Genomic DNA, 17,775 nt, shown 5'->3' with positions numbered 1-17,775 from the left:
GCACGTACATATTTTTTTCCAATGAAGATTCACAATTGATTCCGAACCTGATTCTTTTTCTGGAATTTCTAATTGCAAACCTTTCTCTAAAATCATAGTGAATGGTCCTGTACATACCATTTCATAGTTGAGCTTGCTGCAAGGCCCAAACTAGGGCGAGGTAGGAGAGGTGCCTAAGGTACGAAAGGCAAGGATGGGACACTCGCTCTCAGGCCTGTGCCTGACCCTCAGAATGAGGGCCTGCTTAATTTTGTGCCCTAGGCACCTCTCTTGCCTCATCCTAGTGCTGGCCCCGGTTCTCTGACAAAACACCTAGAATGCAGAGGACACCTGAAAGTTCTGGACACTGACTCAGCGGGGGGAGGTGTAGCAATGATGATTAATAGCACAGCTGTTGAAGACCAGTCTAGGCTTTGCCAGTGACCACAGGGGTGACCTGAGGCAAGCTGGACCCAGACAGCACACTCCGTGACGCAATGCTGCGCTCCGGGCCCCGAGCCCCACCGCAAGGACGACCCCATGCGGCTGCTCACACAACTGTCAACGTGGCACAGACAGTCTGTGGAGGCCGCTCTGGCCCTCCTACGTCCGTTTTCTGTTTCCTACACCCCAACTGAATTCTGGGAGGCTTGTGTCCTCAGCTGCCTCTAAGAGACATAGGAGATGTAAGTGATACCAACTTCTTTATTTTTCACTATTCCGGCCCCACTGTAAGCCCCGTTTGCTTATTTGCTATTTTCTGTGCTCTCAGGCCGATGATATTCTGCCTCCATTCCAGTGCGGTTTTCTCTTCCACGCCGCCTCCTCGCCACCAACTCCCACTTTATCATCCACCAGGGTCCGCATTTCCTCAACCTCTTCTTTCCACATTCTTTCCTCCAGACTGCCACTCGCCACTGAAGACGTAGCTCTCGCTAGTGGAGTCTGTTTGGTCACAATGAACATTAACTTACAACTCAAGATCAGGTAGGGCGTGAGGGCCCCACGATTTGTTTTATGGCTCGTGATTTTCATCACTTTGTTGTCTACACTGTCTCGTGCCTTGGTTGTACCTACCTGGAAAACTCCAACCCAAGGTGATACTGACCCTTCCTTGAGCCAGTGCCTCTCAACTGAAGCACTGATGGAAAAAAGACAAAACGAAACACAAAGCTGGGTAGATGGTGAATTCCCGGGTGCCTCTCTCTACTGGCTGTAAATGATGTCCAGTTACTGTTCCTCTAGTCTACCTACTCTCCCACTTACACGCTAAGTATTTCAAACCTTTTCCACATGTTCAAATTTCTGACTCTTCTAACCTTATCTTTGTCTTACCATCTGAAGATGATCTTGCTTTCTAAACCTCAGATAAAATTTTAAAGTTAGGAGTTGGGAGCTCCTTTACTTTCTACCTCCAGATTAATAGATCTTTCCTAAATCAGCACCACCCTCCTCTTCCTTCTTGGAGATAACATCTCTCCACTTACAATCTTTGTAATTACAAACTAAATTTAGACCCCTTGGCCCCAAACTTCTCTATTATTAACATCCCAGTAAATAGAGCTCCAGTGCTCCCAGTTATCTTAAGCAAAAGCATCAGTGCCCCTCACTCCTCGTCTTCAAAAGAGCACGTTCTATCAACACCTTCTCAAGTACTCGTAGGCTCTCCCACTCCGGTCCCAGCTACCTTCATCTTTTGTCTACACGAGGGGTTGGCAAACCAGTTTTATTGGAACACAGCACACTTTTTGTAGATTGCCTGTGGCTGCTTGCCCTACAAGGGCAGAGTTGAGTCTTTGCCACAGGGCCCTTACAGCGCACAAAGCATAAAAGATTTACTTTTTGGTCCTCTACAGAGTAAGTTGGCCAGCCCTGTCCTTGAGCGCCACCATCACAAGAATCTTCTAAGTGCCCCCTGCACCAAGGCTGGTACTCTGTTCTCAGGCTCATGCCCCCTAGCACAGCAGGTTGTCTTATAAAAGCCGTTCTTGGAATCTTTCAAACCGTGAACATCATGCTTGAGGTGAAGTGTGCTGTCCCCAGCCTGGCTCCCTGCCCATACCTGGCTATATGAGGAGCCCCTGTCCCCCTTCACCCTCACCGTGTACCATTCTACCCACGGCTCGCCACACCAGGCAGCGCCCTGTGCTTCTCAGTTCTGCCAATGTGCCATGCTCTTTCATGCATCAGAAATTGGAAAAATTTGTTTTCTCTGCCATGGAGGGCCTCTTCTCCCTGGATTTGCCCTCATCCAATTCCTACTTATTCTCCAGGACTCTGCTTAGGCCTCCCTTCCTTTAGGAAGCCTTTTCTTTCTCCCAGAGGAGGTTGGGTACCCCACTTCACGGCACAATGCACTCTTCCTTTAAAGAGTTTATCTCAACTGCTCTTAATCCTTTGTGAAATTATTTGTTTATTGTTTGCTTTTTTAGATAGGCCGGAAGCGTTATGATAGGAAATCTTTGTTGATCTGGCTGAGAAACATTATCTTCAGGACTTGATACAGTGCCTGGCATAAGCTAGGTGCTCAGAAAAAACTTATTAAATAAATGGATGAATAGAAAACACAATGAGGTTTTGCTAATGATGCTTAAGGGTAATATACATACATCATTCAATTAATTGCCTGGTACAGGCAAAAGTTAGATAATATTTGTATTTTAGTATTACATTCCTCTTACTTTGAAATGCTTCTAGACTTCTTGATTCAGCAAAAAAGAAGGTACCTAAAAAGCATTTTATTCTTGTAACATGTAGCATGAATCGCTTTTATTGATTTCTTGTTTGGTTGCCTATAGCAAGCATAATCTGACTTTTCATAGTGTGAGACTTCTAGAATGCCACTGTATTCAATCCTAGATGCCAAAAGTCACACTGATGAGTGTGTCCTAGGCTCTGTGGTCCCTGTTGCCCTCCAGATCTGCTTCCCATCATTCTCTACCCTGCTTCCTGGCTGGGTTTGACCAATGGGCACCACCAACCGAAGACTAAAGGCAGGGCAGCAAGAAAAATGTTATTTCCTCCCCACTCCTTCGTTGTGCTGCAGGTGGCAGCGACTCTGTTTATCTACCCAAGATCATGCATGTGTAGCTCCTATTAGGGGACTTCTCTAACCTGCCACCCTCTCTGGGCTCTCTCTGTTGGTGCTCCGCCCCTTGCTTCTTCTGGCCTACAGTAGTTGCAGCTCCGCTGTCGCTAGCCTTGGCATATGTCATTATCCCTCTTGGTTTCCTTAACTCGTCCACATCTTCGATTAAAATCTCCTCAGTTATTCCTGTCTGTGGGTGCCGTCTGTGTCCTGATAGGATTGACTCATTCAATTCCATTGCCTAAGTAAATAAATGAAAACACGCCAAGGGTTCTTATGTGCTTCTCTGGGTCTCTCAGCTACCTCTAAGGAAGTATGCAAGTGTGGTTGATGAGCTTAGGTGCTATTATCTCCATTTCTTGGGCAGACAAGGGGAGTCTGAAAACAATCGAAGGATGGGTGTATCCATCCTTCCAGAGCTTGGCGCAGGCAAATTCAAAGTTGCACCTCGGCTCTGAACCTTACACATTGCACGCAGAGCTGTGAACTGGGCACAGCTCCCTGCTCCCTCCCTCCCCCCGCCAGAGGACTACCTGCCAGAACCTGGACAGCCAGGACCCCAGATAAATCACTGCTGGTGACAAACCTCCCCGCGGTGAGTCTGGCCCAGGTGCAGTCTGAAGCTGGTGATCTGCAGCTGGCTCTGTGCCCTGACGTGGAGCAGGTCTGGGAAGCATTCCCAGGTGGCTTCTGAATGCCGTGGCTTTTTCTGGCTCTGTCCCTGGGGGAGGTAAGAAAACACACAGGTCTCCAAGCTGCAAACCCAAGCAAAGAGCACAGTGTCATATCTTTAGCAAATGATAGTGCACAATCACAGAAAGGCAACGACTGGAGAGAGACATATCCATCCAGTGAAAATAATTCAGTCTGTAGAGCCAAGGAACAGGCAGTGTAGAAGAGTCTCTATCCTATTTATGAATCAATTGTCCTTCTTCAAAACAACTACATGGGACTTCAAACAAATCACAGACAAGTCTTCATTCTATTCTTTTCATTTACTCCTCTAGGAAGTGGGGCTCTGCCCAGTGGCATAAAGGGGAGCAATTACTCATTAAGGTGTGCAAAATTACCTATAGGCCTTAATTTAAAAATCCCCAAATATAAAACTATTACTGATTTATCTCCTTTTCTGTGTGTATCGTCTATCTGAGTAGCAGGCAGCTCTCATAATGAGGCACTAAGAGTCCTTGTGAAAAGTATAGATCTTGGAGCCAGACTATGTGGGTTTGAATCCCACTTCTGCCACTAACTACCTATGTGATTTTGGGGAAGTTACTTAACCTCTCTGTGCCTCTGTTTCCTTACCTATAAAGTAAAGATAATGATAGTATCTACTTCATAGGGGTGACATGAAATTATATAAGTTATTCGAAGGAAAGCACTTTGAACAATGCCTTGTATGTGATAAAGACTACTTACAGAAGGCAGTAAAATTATTTCAGTAATTACCCATGTATCTTTATAAAGACGCACAGGGAGTGTTGGTCATTCCATAATTTTTCATTGTTTCTTTCGTTTGTAGCCCAAATAACTGCCAGGGTGAAATAGCAGGTCCCAGGGCAGCTTGGCTAGCCCCGCAATCCTCAGGCCAAGGGGATCCGGCTGTGTCCTGAGCGTTGTCGGGAAGAGGCTATACCTGGGATGCTAGTAGTTGGAAAAGCACCTTCTAGCACAGAGTCAGCCTGGCAAACATCAGTTATGTTCCAAGAATAAGGGGGAGCACCAGGTGCCTTACCCGGAGGACCAAGTCAGAATGATGAGATGCCTTTGAAGCAGCCCATCCGTTGCTGATCCCTGAAGGCCTAGGCGCACTTCTCCATCCGTCACTCACACAGGTCATTTAGGCACCTGTCCCACAAGGCAGACACGCCTTAGTGCTTCTCAGAGGCTGGATGAGTGTGCCATCTTCCCTTTTCCCCTCATCTTCTTCAATCTCCTTTTGGACCAGCCTGGTTATCCACAAGCAAGCTTTGGCTTCCTCCTCTCGCTTTCACCAAAACACAAGTCCTCCAGCCCCAGCTCAGCAGTTCAGTTGGTTGGAGTGTACACCAAAAACGTTGCAGGTTCAATCCCTGGTTGGGGTGTGGATGGGAGTCAACCAATCAATGTCTCTCTCTCTCTCTCTTTCCTTCCTCTCTCTCTAAAATCAATTCAAAAAACCATATACTCAGATGACGGTTAAAAAATCATAATAATAAAATTTGTTTTTAAAAAAAACTCCATAAGTCCTCCAGGTCTGAGGAGCAGCACAGTCTCTGGCCTACCACCCTCCTCCGAGGGAGTCCTGACCGACGTGTTCTGAAAGAAAACACTGCGGTTCCCCAGAGAAGCCAAGAGTTCATGACAGTGACTGTGCTTTTATAACCCAGTAGCAATGGCTGTTGTTTTTTTTTTTTATTGAGTACTTACTGTATGCTAGGCACTATACCAACACTTTATGTAACATTCTCATGTAATTCTCACAATCATCCGATGAGATAGGCACAGGACTTCATTATTTGAGCCCACAGAGCAGTGGTGTCCTGTACAAATGTAATATGAGCCACCAGTGTGGTCGCATACACTGTGTGAATTTTCTAGTAGCCACATTATAAAAAGTAAAAAGAGACAAGGAAAGATTATTTTAATAACATACTTTGTTCAACTCTATCTTAAAATTGACATTTCAACATGTAATCAACATAAAAGTTATTCATGAAATATATTACATTTTTTGTGCTAAATCTTCAAAATCTTAATTCCAGTTAATAAATGCAGAAGGAATGAGGGACGCAGAAAATCACTGTTTGTCAAACACCACAGTAATAATTGTTGCATGCAAGGTCCTTCTATGAATTTTAACATTAAGGAATGAGAATTTAAGGAAAAATAGATGATTTTTACACTCTGAAAATATCTCTCAAGATATTTATTAATATCAAAGGGGGAAACAGTAACTTCACAGTGAAGAATCCAGCAGATACCATCTTAACAAAGTGAGCAGATTAACATCACCAGTCACAGGACAGATGAACATCATACACACCCAGGTACGGTGCACAGAGAAGGGTACGTCACTTCTCAGGTCTCACCAAAAATCTGTCACCTAAATCTAATTAAGAAAAAACATCAGAAACACCCCAAACTAGAGACAGTATACCAGTGACCGGCCGGCACTCTTTCACGAAAGACTAGGGAAGACTGAGGAACTCTCACAGACTGGGAGAGGTTGAGGAGTTGTAACGGCAAAATGCGGTAGAGGATCCTAGATTGGATCCTGAGGCAGAAGAGGGATGTGAGTGGAAAAACTGGTGCAATTTCCCCCCGCCCCACCCCACCTAGGGCTTATTTGTACAAATAGCACAGGAGGACACCAGCCCCATGCAGACCGAGGCCTAGGGGTCTCACCAGTCCTTCCATCCTTGTACCGGCAGACAGAGGCCTCTACTCTGGAGCCTTTGCGGGGGCCTGGGCACCTTGGGGAGTCTGAGCCAGAGCCTGAGCCTGGGCTGGGGCCTGAGCAGGAGCTGCAGCCATAGCCTGGGGCTTGTAGTGAACCTTGTCCTTGGCCTTTGGCCAGCAGAGCCTGAGCCCCTCGGCGATGCGGGCACGAGCACGCTTCCCAAGCTTGGGATGAGCAATGCAGGCAAGTCGATGCGGCTGCTGCCCTGCAGGCTCTTGGGCTTGACCTCCTTGGGCTTAGTGAGAGCCTTGGGCGCCTCGGCCCATGCACTCCCAGCCTTGGCGTTGTTGGCCTGCATCTTCTTCAGGCCCTTCTTCTTGTGCTTCCTGGCAAAACACATGCTCCTCAGGAACTTGGGGTCTACCCCCTTAAGAGATTTATATCTTTGTGACTGGGGTTTCCGTGTCACGTTCGGGACTGGTTGTGCATGGTGTGGTTCCTGGACTTGGCCATGTCTGCGCCAAAGCCCAGAGCTCCCCAAAACTGGTGCAATTGGAATAGATCTATAGTTTAGGTAAAAAACCATGGGCCAGTGTTGATTTCCTGGTTTAGATCATTTACCCTAGTTAGGCAAGTTGTTAACATTAGGGGGAATCTGGGTAAAGGGTATACAGGAACTCTGTCCCAGTTGTGCAATATTTCTCTAAGTCTAAAGCTACTTCCAATTACAAAATCAAAGAACATGGTGTAATGAAAATAAAAATGCAAATTGCTTACAAAGTACCTTTGCAATTATTTCAGAAGATGGAGGACTCTGTGAAGTTGATGAAAGTATTGAAGAATTGCTAGAGATGCATGAAAACCCACTGACAAACTAGGTAAAACAGCATTTGGAGAAGAAAAAACAACAAGGATGGTGACAGGATGTGGGTTTTGAAAAACAATGACTTAAATGTCAAGGAATTTTGAGAGATGTTTGGGAAAATGAATGAAGCTTTCTACTATGTTTGCCAAAAAAAAAAAATCTGCTATAAAATCATTTATTGAGCGATGGCTGTCGTATCATGCCACAAATAAATTTAGCTTTAAAATTATGCCAAACTCTCCACATGAGGTTTACTTGTGTTTGTTCTAAGAATGAACACATAGTTGCAATTATAATTTATGTTTTATTGGAGAAGATAAAATTTTATTTTTATAGTTTGTAGCTTAATTTTTAAAAAATTTTAAGTAAAAGCCTCACTTAAAATTTTAATCATCTCAAATGGCTTGACTTTGATTTATCCCAGCCTCAATTCCTCGAATTATGTGCACTTTCCGTCAGTTAGTAGGAGATCCGGGACCGAAACCCAAGTAATCTGACCCTCAGCTTCTGCTCGGGGCTCCGGGCTCCTGTCTCATGCAACAAACACAGGCACTTTGCACCCTGTGCTATGCTCATGTCCCAAAGGGGAGGCCCCTCTTTGTTCCCATTACCTGATCAAAGTCACCCAAAACTAGTTTCGTGTCCTTTGTGAGGAAAAAAGAATCACTCTCGAATGTGTTCTTTTTTATTACATTCGGGGAATTTGTTGAGGATGGGCAACTCTATAAATCAATGGAAGGCAAGGAAGAGAACAGATATGAATGAGCACATGAACTTCATCAGCCGTGTTTGTGTGACATTCGTTGCTAAGACCTATCAGCCGTGCAGATGATGTTCACTTTTAAATAAACTCACTGAATCTTAACTCAGAAACAAAACCTATGGCCAATGGACTCATTCAAAAATGCTTATAGTGTCAAAATAATGACCTGCGCTATTTAGGAATGAGAGCTGAAGAGGCTAGGAGACTAAAGACAGGAGCTGCATAGCATCAGAAGGGACTTCCCTGCATTTGAAACTCGGTAGAGAATGGCATGAGCAGAAGACTAGTGAGTTGCAGCGAGGGGTGAGAGGATGGGTGCAGAATGGGTGGAAGGACCTCGGAGAAGCCAGGTGAGAGGACATTCTCAAATGGGCCCCTCATATCCACTTAAAGTGGTACACGCACACACTCACAGTGGGAACTTCGGGGATATCAAGGGGTCGCCATTAAAGCGCAACAGGATAAGTTACCTGTCCGTCCCTGACCCTGAGGCCGGGAGGTTTGCTCTGGAGAGAAGCTCTCAGTCATGGGAACGAAGCAGGGCACGGCTCTTTCCTCTGGGCCCACAGGCTGTCCCACGGGTTGATTCAGATGCATCTTTGTCCTGAAAAAACCCTCAAAACCATTGAAAAGTAGCCAGTCTCTGAGCCAAGCCAGTGGGTAGGGACCTGGGCATGAGGGAGTGGCTTCCGGTATCAGCATATTGCAAAGTCAAAAACTTCTTTGTGGTCCAACTTGTTTTTTTCCTGAAAGTCACAAGAAGAGCTGGGTCTCTTTCAGCGGGCCCCAGGTGGGCTAAAATCCTGGTGGGGACCCTCTCCCCCAGCCTCAGCACTACTGCTGCAGTTACCAAGGAGAAGCCAGAATGGGTAGGGATGGGGTGGGGCAGAGGGTGACAAGGGGCCCTTTCTTGATCAGCCCCCCACCATCCTTGTCGCTCTTTGTCAATTCCTCGCAGGCCTTCTGAAGATGTCCTCTTTCTGAGTGTCCTGGCTGTGATTCCGCAAACCGCACAGTTAAGTGGACACGACACTGCATTGCTTGCTCTGTTCTCCACATGGCTCCACCCTCGCCTTTCAGGGAGAGTGTGGGGCTGTCAGCCCCCGGGGGGGATTGCCTTAGCTGAAAAGAGCTGCCTCCCCCAAGGGCACGCTCCCTTCTTGAGTCAGAATAAAGGTCCAGGCCCCTTGCCCCAAATCACCCAAGTCTGAAGAGTTGTCCCACCTTCCGAGCTCCACCACCGCCAAGGGTGGGCTCAGGCTCCCCCTGAGGCTGCCTCCCAGGCCAGTTCCCCCGCGGCCCAACGCGGCTTCCTCCGCGGGTGTGCACCCCAGCAGCGCTCCCTGATGGACTCACCGCGGCCCCATCTCCATCTCAGAGCCCACTTCCTGGAGGACCCAGCACGCTCTCCTCCCCGCTCTGCTGTCCTCCACTGCCTGCCGCGATGGCCTTCTCATCCACCGACCCTCAGCCCCTCTTGGCATTTCTTCTCTCCACTGGCTTCCCAGCCTCACTGACCCTGGGTCCTCAGTCATTTTTGGTCTCTGATTCCCGGGGAAAGGCCCCCCCCCCCCCCCGGGGAAAGCCCCTCCCTCCGCTCTGTGCTAGAATATTTACCTCATTCTGTCCCAGGGAATAAAAGTTCAGCCTGCCGTCTCCGGGCATACCCATGCCGCCTCCACCGGCAGCTTCTAGCTGCGCACAGGACTGTCAGAGTCAGATGGGGTCTGGGAAGGGCAAGTGCCAATGTTTGCCTCTATCTCCCTCGTGGCTCAAGCGATCCCAGAAATCCTGGCTCACTAGGAGGTGGGATGGCCTGACATCAGTCATTCTTGAGCCAAAGCTGCCACTCAATTGTAGGCACTTTCCACGGCATATCTTTGGCTAGGACGCTTTCCTATCCCCCTGGGCAGTGGGTGTCAGTGAGCACAGCAAGTCGAGTGCCACGAGTCTTCTGTTCCTGCCTGCCTGTAACGGTTGCCTGGAGAGGCAGCAGAGTAGAACTGAAGGGAACTGTGCTGCCTTCTTGAGGACCAACTGTCATGGGATTAGAAGAGAGCGAGGAGGGCCAGAGGGAGGCTCCAGCAGGGTCTCCTCAGGGTGTGAAAGCCGCGGGCGTCAGAATGACTGCGTGCACGGGGGAAGAGCTGAGCCCCAACGCCCGAAGAGGCTAGGCTGACACTGAGTGGACAGCGGAGCGGGGGCAGCCTCTGAATGGAGGGAGGAGGTGAGGGCAGCCCCTGAGCGGAGAGGGCAGGTGAGGGCAGCCCCTGAGCAGAGAGGTGGGGAAGAAAATGCTGTAGGTGAAAGGCCCAGGGGAAAGTGACTAGAGAAGGGGAGAAAGATAAGATGTAGGCTAGGTGGAATAGTTCAGTAAACCAAAGCCACAAACCCTGGACACAAAGCAGGGTTTCATTTCTTTTCTTTTTTTCTTTCTTTCTGTCTTCCTCTTTTTTTTTTTGAGCCTCTGAGGAATTCTACTAGGTGTGGGTAACTCCTCAACAGTACTCTAAAAACAAAGAGCTTCACAGACCTTCCAAACTCAAAACAAGGTGCTTGTTACAAAGAGCCTGAGCCAAGGCGTCAACCTCTCATGGCCCCCAATTATAAGAGGTATCAATAGTCTTGCACCGAGGCGCTCAGTCCTGGCACTCAGCTCTCGCTGCTGGAAATGGAGGGCCACCTCACTGTCCTTGGTGGGACTGGGGGGTCCTGTGCGCCTGTCCTGTGATATGCAAAGCCCGGCCCGGTCCCTTTGGCAGCCCATGCCTACGCAGCGCACTGCACGCTCTGCCACGGGGGTGTCTCCACCCCACCCCACAGGACCAGGGTGTGCAGCACCACTCAGCCCTAGTTTGTTCTCGGTTCTATCACAATAAAACTTCGGCCTTTCCTTGCTCCTGAGCATTGAGTTAGATTCCTGGAGAAAGAAAGAAATGTAGGACATTATCTAGGTTCACGGCCCTCTGATGCGATTATAAATATAGAAAAGAGACGTCTGCTGGAGCAGAAGCCACAGTGGAAGTGTGGCCCAGGAGCACGCACTGAGCCATGGCCTCCTCTGCCCATGTCAGAAGGCAGGGGTGCCTGGCTTTTACAATGCACTTGGGGGTCCTGTTTTGTCTTGGTGGCAATGTGCTTTACATCAAGTGACGCCAGTGTTCAGGAGGTAGTCCCATGGTGGATCATATATGCATGAAGGGCCATGGCCGAGGCTCATGCATTTTCCAGTAATTAAAAAATCAAGGTTCCCTAAAGGAAAACTACTGACCCAGAAATGAAGACCAGCACAGTGAGAATTTTTTTTTTTTTAAAGTACAATTTTCTCTTCCTCTTGTCCATTTTCTAATAGTTCTTTCAAGTGTTTTACATACCCATTGTATCTTCATAGGAGTTCCGTTGTTTGAATTTTTTTTTTTTTAAAGAGAAGCAGAGTAACCTTTGAGTGAGGACGAAAATCAGTAATTGTATACTGGTAGTAATTTGTAAGAATGTCACAATTTGAAGATACAAATGTAATGTCTCAGTACTTAAATAATTTTTTAAAAGAGTTCTCTCCATTACATAACAGGTGGAGCAGGGGTGCCGTGTTGAGGCTGGACAAAGGCCGTGGCAGCGCTCTCAGCAACCCGGAACCGGGCCTGCGTGGTTTTCTGCTTACCCAGGGTGAAGCTGGGGCAGTGATGGAGGCATGTTTTATCAAGCTGGCTCGGCAGTTAGTGGTCTGGGACGAGACGCTACGCACAGCAGCAAGGTAAAGACAGAAGTCCAGTGCGATAGAGGAGGAGGGTTCTCCCAGAGCCTGCGAGCTCCCTCTGTGGAGGAGACACTTCCTGCTGCGTTAGGTTGGCAGAAGCAGACCCTGTGGAGGCTCCCACAGCCCCCCTCCCCCGTGCGGGTTCTCCCATAAAATCAAGCGACTTCCAGACGAGTTCTCACACACTCACCTCATGTTCACAGTAAGACCCTCGGGGCTGACTAAACAAAGCCCAATTTCTGAATGAATGAAAATGTACCCGATGGATGTCCTTCATTTTCCACATGGCTGGTGGTACTGGGCCGTGGTTAGACAAGTCAGAATGACTCCTCTGGTTAGACAGGAAAACAACTCTTCTTCCTGGCCCTGTGCACAAGGAGTGAGACATCTTGAGTTGAAAAAATTTGGTCTACCGATGGGGTGTTCCCAGCTGGAGACTATAATTGTTGCCTACCTACACCAGTGGGTGAGCTAAGTAGCTGGGCCAGATTTCTTCATTATGTGCTGACAACAATTCAGGTTCTTCATTCAAACATCTGCAGGGTGCCTTGTATATGCCAGGCACCGAACTAGTAATGAGGACGTATACAAAGAGGGCCCTAAGTCCTGTTTCTGCAACAGGGTAGGTACTAGGCTCATACGCTCAAGTGGGACTCTTCCCTTCCAAAGGCTGGCCCACTCAGTTGTCATGGTGGCCACAGACCAAACAGAGAACCAGCCATGTTACCCCATGGGCCCTGAGGTCAGGCCTCTCCATCCTCAAAGTCTTTGCTGTCTACCGTAGAGCAATGTTGAACTACAGAGAGTTGAGAGACCTGGGTGTTCCCAGATCCACATGAGCAAAACCCCTCAACCTGCCTGAGTCATAGGCTCTTCATCTATAAAAAGAGGGTAAAAAATACCCTGGGTCCCATGCTGGGATAGGGTGTGGAAAAGTGTTTTTAATAACTGCCAGCACTGTGTGACTATACAGTCTTACACAGATCTGGACTCATTACTTGAATAGATCCTGTCATTTAATACATGTCTGGTCTCTGCGCAAGCACTTTCCATAACATTTCCCACAAAGATAAATACCAAGGGCAGAAGGTTAGGGAGACTCATTACCAGGGTTTTGAATATCCCTCTTCTTGCCTCTCTCTTAACCTAAATGGGGTCCATGCTTGCTTCCCCAGATAGTAAGATGAGGCGGATACTCATGGACATTTTTGTCTGACAGAGCGGAGACCTGACCTTATGGAGTGAATTAGTGCAGCTTCTTACATTTTTTTCATCAGCCACAAATATGTCTGCCCCTGGCACAAAGATATAAAATTACATACCTTCAGCTATTCTGGTGTTTTTATTTTGTTTTGTTTTACTGCTTATATTTAGGGGCAACTTGGCATTGTCACATTGTGTGATATATTTTTTATCTCTATGGGATGGGTTAGTGGGGGGCCACAGCTTAAAAGAAAGTTATTTGCATTGTTAAATAGCATGACCTGACCACGATCTAATATGATATCTAACACACAAGCATGACTTTAAATGCCACAAATAATTTCTTAACAATCAGGCCATAATTTATGAGTATACATCCAAATGAATATTTTTCTTCCAGAAATGTCTGAAGGGAAAAATGCTAATGTTGTTTTTAAAATATTCCGAAGAGGACTCATCCAAGAAGACTATATTTAAGTTTGTCACTCCAAAAGTACAAATTCGAATGCATCTATTAAAATCAGTGGCCTTATTTTATTCTCACACACCGTGCATGTATCTTTCTTTTGTTAATATAGCAGGGTTAATATTTAAAACATTCAACAATTGGTACAGTTAGTGTACCCACCAAGCAGAAGATACCTAGCTTGTAGGTGGTGTCAGAGCATGCTGGCTGTCACTCGGGCAGTGAAATAGATAAAACGGAGCCGCATGCCTTGCGTATTCTGCGTTATTAAAACCCTAGTACAATAGATGGAGGACAAATTCTATCTTCAAGAACTCTTTATCTTAGACTACGTGGTAAACTCAGAGGAAATGGAGACGGAACAAGATCACTCAGGGGACAAACACATCCAGCAAGAGTTCTTGCCGGCCATCCAGAGAAAAAAACAATCTGAGGGCTGAGGATCTTTTCAGACATTGAAGATTTTGGGGGGCTTATTACCCCACTCATAATGATATTTTGCAATTGTAGCAGATGGCCCTTCTTTTCGTAATGTCGATATAAAGGTGGCTGCTCACCCATGGCCACGTCTACCTAACATAAATTAAGTCACTAAGCAATGTGGCTAAAACCCGAGGTTTTGGTTCTATTTCTCTAAGTAATTAGTTGTGTGTAAACTTCATTGAATGGATCTAGTTGCATTTTGTGCTCTTCCAGATCACTGCCTCTCACAATTAACCAGTCAGCTCCACACTTGCTATTTTGAGAGAAAGTCTCCTGCTATATTTCCGACCTTGAGCTGAGGCTCCCCTGTGCCTCGTGACACTTCACTGGGCCCCACAGCACCATCTGTTGTCCAGCCAAAATAATAGACTCACCTCTGTGGTGTTTCATATCCCGGGCATTTCTGAGTTTTAAGAATCTATTTCCCATCCACTACTTTGTTCTTTTTTTGGCTCCATTTCATGTTCTTCCTTTGGCTGGTGTCAGTCTGGAAGTAAGAAATTTAGAGTCTGTTTCAAGATTAAAACCATGATATTGCAGCCTTGGATCTAGCAACAAAATTCTCTTTATCCCTGTTGCTCTTTATCTTTGTTTGAAAGGTCAACATCAAATGAAAAAGGATGAATACATGATCTCTAAAGAATCTTCTTTTATATGTATTTATTTCATTCCCTCAATTTCCTATCTCTGTTATTGCATTTATTTTCTTGTATTATTTGTTCAGCTTCTAGAATGAGTTCCTCAGAAGTAAGGTCCATATTTTTATTGATCCTGTGTCCCTATCACCTAACACAGGGCCTGACATATCAGCTGTTCATGTCTAGAGTAGAGATTTCTAGGTGACAAGCCACTCCATCTACAGGGTCACCTTTACCTGCATCTTGTACCCAGCAATTATTTATCACCCAGCTTGGTCTTACATTAATCAGCATCTCCATAAAGCTGCCTTATAGTAAATGTTTCTTAACATTATCCAGCAATGCTTTTTCCTAAATCATTTTATAATTTTTGTACCTAAAGGTCTGTTTAAAAAAAATTTAGAATGTTTTGATTCCCAAGAGTTCAGATTTTTGTGCAAGTTCTAAAATGTGCACTCAGTTTCAAGACCTAAAGCCCATTACCTTGGAGTTCTTTCTGTCTTGGTTGTCTCTCTGGATTTTTATCTCACCATATGTCATTTGAACAGCAGTAAGAAGTGGTCATTGACTGGGCTGAATGGCTGTGTGGACTGCTGTTCTGCTTAGATGGTGTCACATTGTTGGGCACAGTGTCCTGTCTACGTCTAGTCATGGTCAGATCAAAATGTGTCACCAAGCATCTACACTTTCCAGCAAAGAGAAAACTGCTCTTAGTCATTGCTGCATTCCTCTCCTTTTAATCATTAAGATGCACTACCTATGCCCAAGAACATATTTCAACCTAATGATAACTATTGCATTAAGGGGAATTCCATATAATTAAAAGGGGAAAGTACACTGCAAACTAAGGGAGAATAACTCTTGAAAGCTGTCTGAGCTAATTTTTCAGCCCTACTCAATTTCATGAATAATTTAAAAACAAAACAGAGGGCTTGGTGTATAGAAAAGAGTGGATAAATATTTGTCCAATGATTGCATGAATACATTTGCACTTTAAAAAAATTTCATATCTACTAATTAATTTGCGTTAAGGTGAACATCACTTGTTGTAAGAGTATAGACCCATGTGGCCAATTTGGAAATGCTTTATTCTATACTAATTACTACTCCCTTGAAATATCAGAATCCCATGTGAATGGCTTAAAATGTCTACAAATTTCTCTTGATTCTCACATATACTGGGCTCTCTGACAGAACTCTCTGCAACGACGGAAATGTTCTGTATCTGCTCTGCCCAATATGGGAACCACAAGCCACATGTGGCTACTTAGCACTCGAAATGCAGCTAGTGCAACCAAGACACTGAATTTTAAATTTTGTTTAATTTTAATTAATTTAAATTTAAGTAGCCACATGTGGCTAGGCACAGCTCTGTAAAAAGATCATAAAACCAACATCTGAAACGCGGGCGAACACGTTTAAAGGCATTCTTGTAAGCCTTCGCCATGTTCGCTCTCCCACGAGGACAGTTTGTTCATTTCTCTTCTGACTCCCTTCAGTGCGATCTTTTTTGAATTTTGGAGTTTTAAGGATGGTAAATGCTATTCCATCAGCCAATTCTTTGCTCTCGTGGCTCCTAAACTTGGCTGTCCACCAGCAGCACCCCAAGAGATGAGATTCAGCAAGTTTGGAGGAGACTGGGCATCTGTGTTTCTCAAGCTCCACAGATGATCCGAATCTGCAGCCAGGCCCGGGAACGACGGCTTCGCACCAGAGATCCCCAACTGGCAGCCCTTGAGCCAAATACACCCTCAAAACATATGTTCATCCTACACAGTATTTTAAAATGTTTTGAATCAGTTGCCGACTTCTACAAATTAGAATTTTTTTAATCTAAAAAAGTAGAGTAAAGGCTGCCCCCTTTGGATATGAAGCATAGCGTCTATGGTTCAATGCTACTTACCCACCTCATACCATGCCAGCCCGCAATAGGCACCGCGTTGGAGACCCCTTCCTTACCCCATATCTGTGTAATACTTGCCCAACCAGGCAGCAATTCCTTGACAACAATGCTTGCTGCCGAGGATGGAGCACCAACTATTTTATCCACACACTGTCCTGTAATCATCTTGTCAGGCTCAAGAGTATTCTTCTACCATCAAGTAAAACCCCTGAATAAATATGGTTGGAGATTCAATAAGAGAATGGGTCCCAACCCAGGACCAGACGATCAATCCTGTTCAGAGAAAAATCATTAAATTCAAACAAAAGAATGTCTTTTTATTTTTTACATCTTGAACTCTCTCTCACCTAACGCGCCATAAGGCCAGCCAACAAGACTGTCGGGGAGGGTATCTTTGTTTTAAATTCCTACTTCTATTTAAAAAAATTGTTTTATAGCTCTCTCATCTTTTACCCAGCTTCCCATTCCAATATATTTGTATTCAGCCATGGTTCCCAATGTGAAAAACAGTTGATGGTACTTGTTTACCGTTCTTTCTTTTGAGAATCCTCTATAATGATTGGTAAGGAATGAAAATATGTAAGCCCACACAATGAGGTAAAATGTAAATGGGCCGTCAGTTAGTTGACAAAAACCAGACAGAGGAGTGCTAATTGATTTAGAAAGGCAGAGGAAGGAATAACTTTGGAATATTTGTGGAAACAATAGATCTTCCCAGAAAAACATAAGCATGCCAAACATCTTGCAATCAATTTTAGGGACTTCACGGGCCCCTGAATCTCATCCACTGATTCCTAGTAGTCATCAACTTGAAATAAGACATACTACTTGATAAATACTTGCATTGGATACAAAGCACTAAAATGTCAGCCGCAGTGGGGCACCGTTTTGAATCAAATGCAGTGATTAGGCTTTATTAGCAAAAGGCACACTGTTAGGCTGTGAGTAAAATGCCAGGAGCACGTAGTCTCACTCCTAGGATTGTGTTAAACTAAGTGTCATCTAGAACTTAGTGCATTTCTCAGGACACAATAAATAAGTCAACCTGTGGTATTTGAATTTTTAAACAAACCCTTAGAGACACTCATGGAGAGCCGAGACATTTCCTGGAATTCCATGCACACACACATCGGAAATAGTCCCTGATGCCTTGGCCTGGTCAGTTCCACTAATTGGGGGCTGACTATTTTGCTCCTGGGTTTTCCCCTGAGTGGCAGTTGGTGCCATCATTGAGGTGATGAATTACGA

At 45.6% G+C, this 17,775-nt stretch overlaps 1 pseudogene; it reads right to left on the bottom strand.

Annotated features, from left to right (window-relative positions):
* Window positions 1-6,490: 6,490 nt before the first annotated feature.
* Window positions 6,491-6,962, bottom strand: LOC129079028 (60S ribosomal protein L29-like; annotated as a pseudogene).
* Between the last annotated feature and the right edge of the window lie 10,813 nt (window positions 6,963-17,775).

Source organism: Pteronotus mesoamericanus, unplaced genomic scaffold (assembly GCF_021234165.1).
Source record: "Pteronotus mesoamericanus isolate MK-2021 breed Mesoamerican mustached bat unplaced genomic scaffold, CSHL_Meso_final contig_75, whole genome shotgun sequence".
Classification (NCBI taxonomy): Eukaryota; Metazoa; Chordata; class Mammalia; order Chiroptera; family Mormoopidae; genus Pteronotus; species Pteronotus mesoamericanus.
The sequence above is the reverse complement of the archived record's forward strand: the minus strand, read 5'-3'. Positions and strand labels throughout refer to the sequence as shown.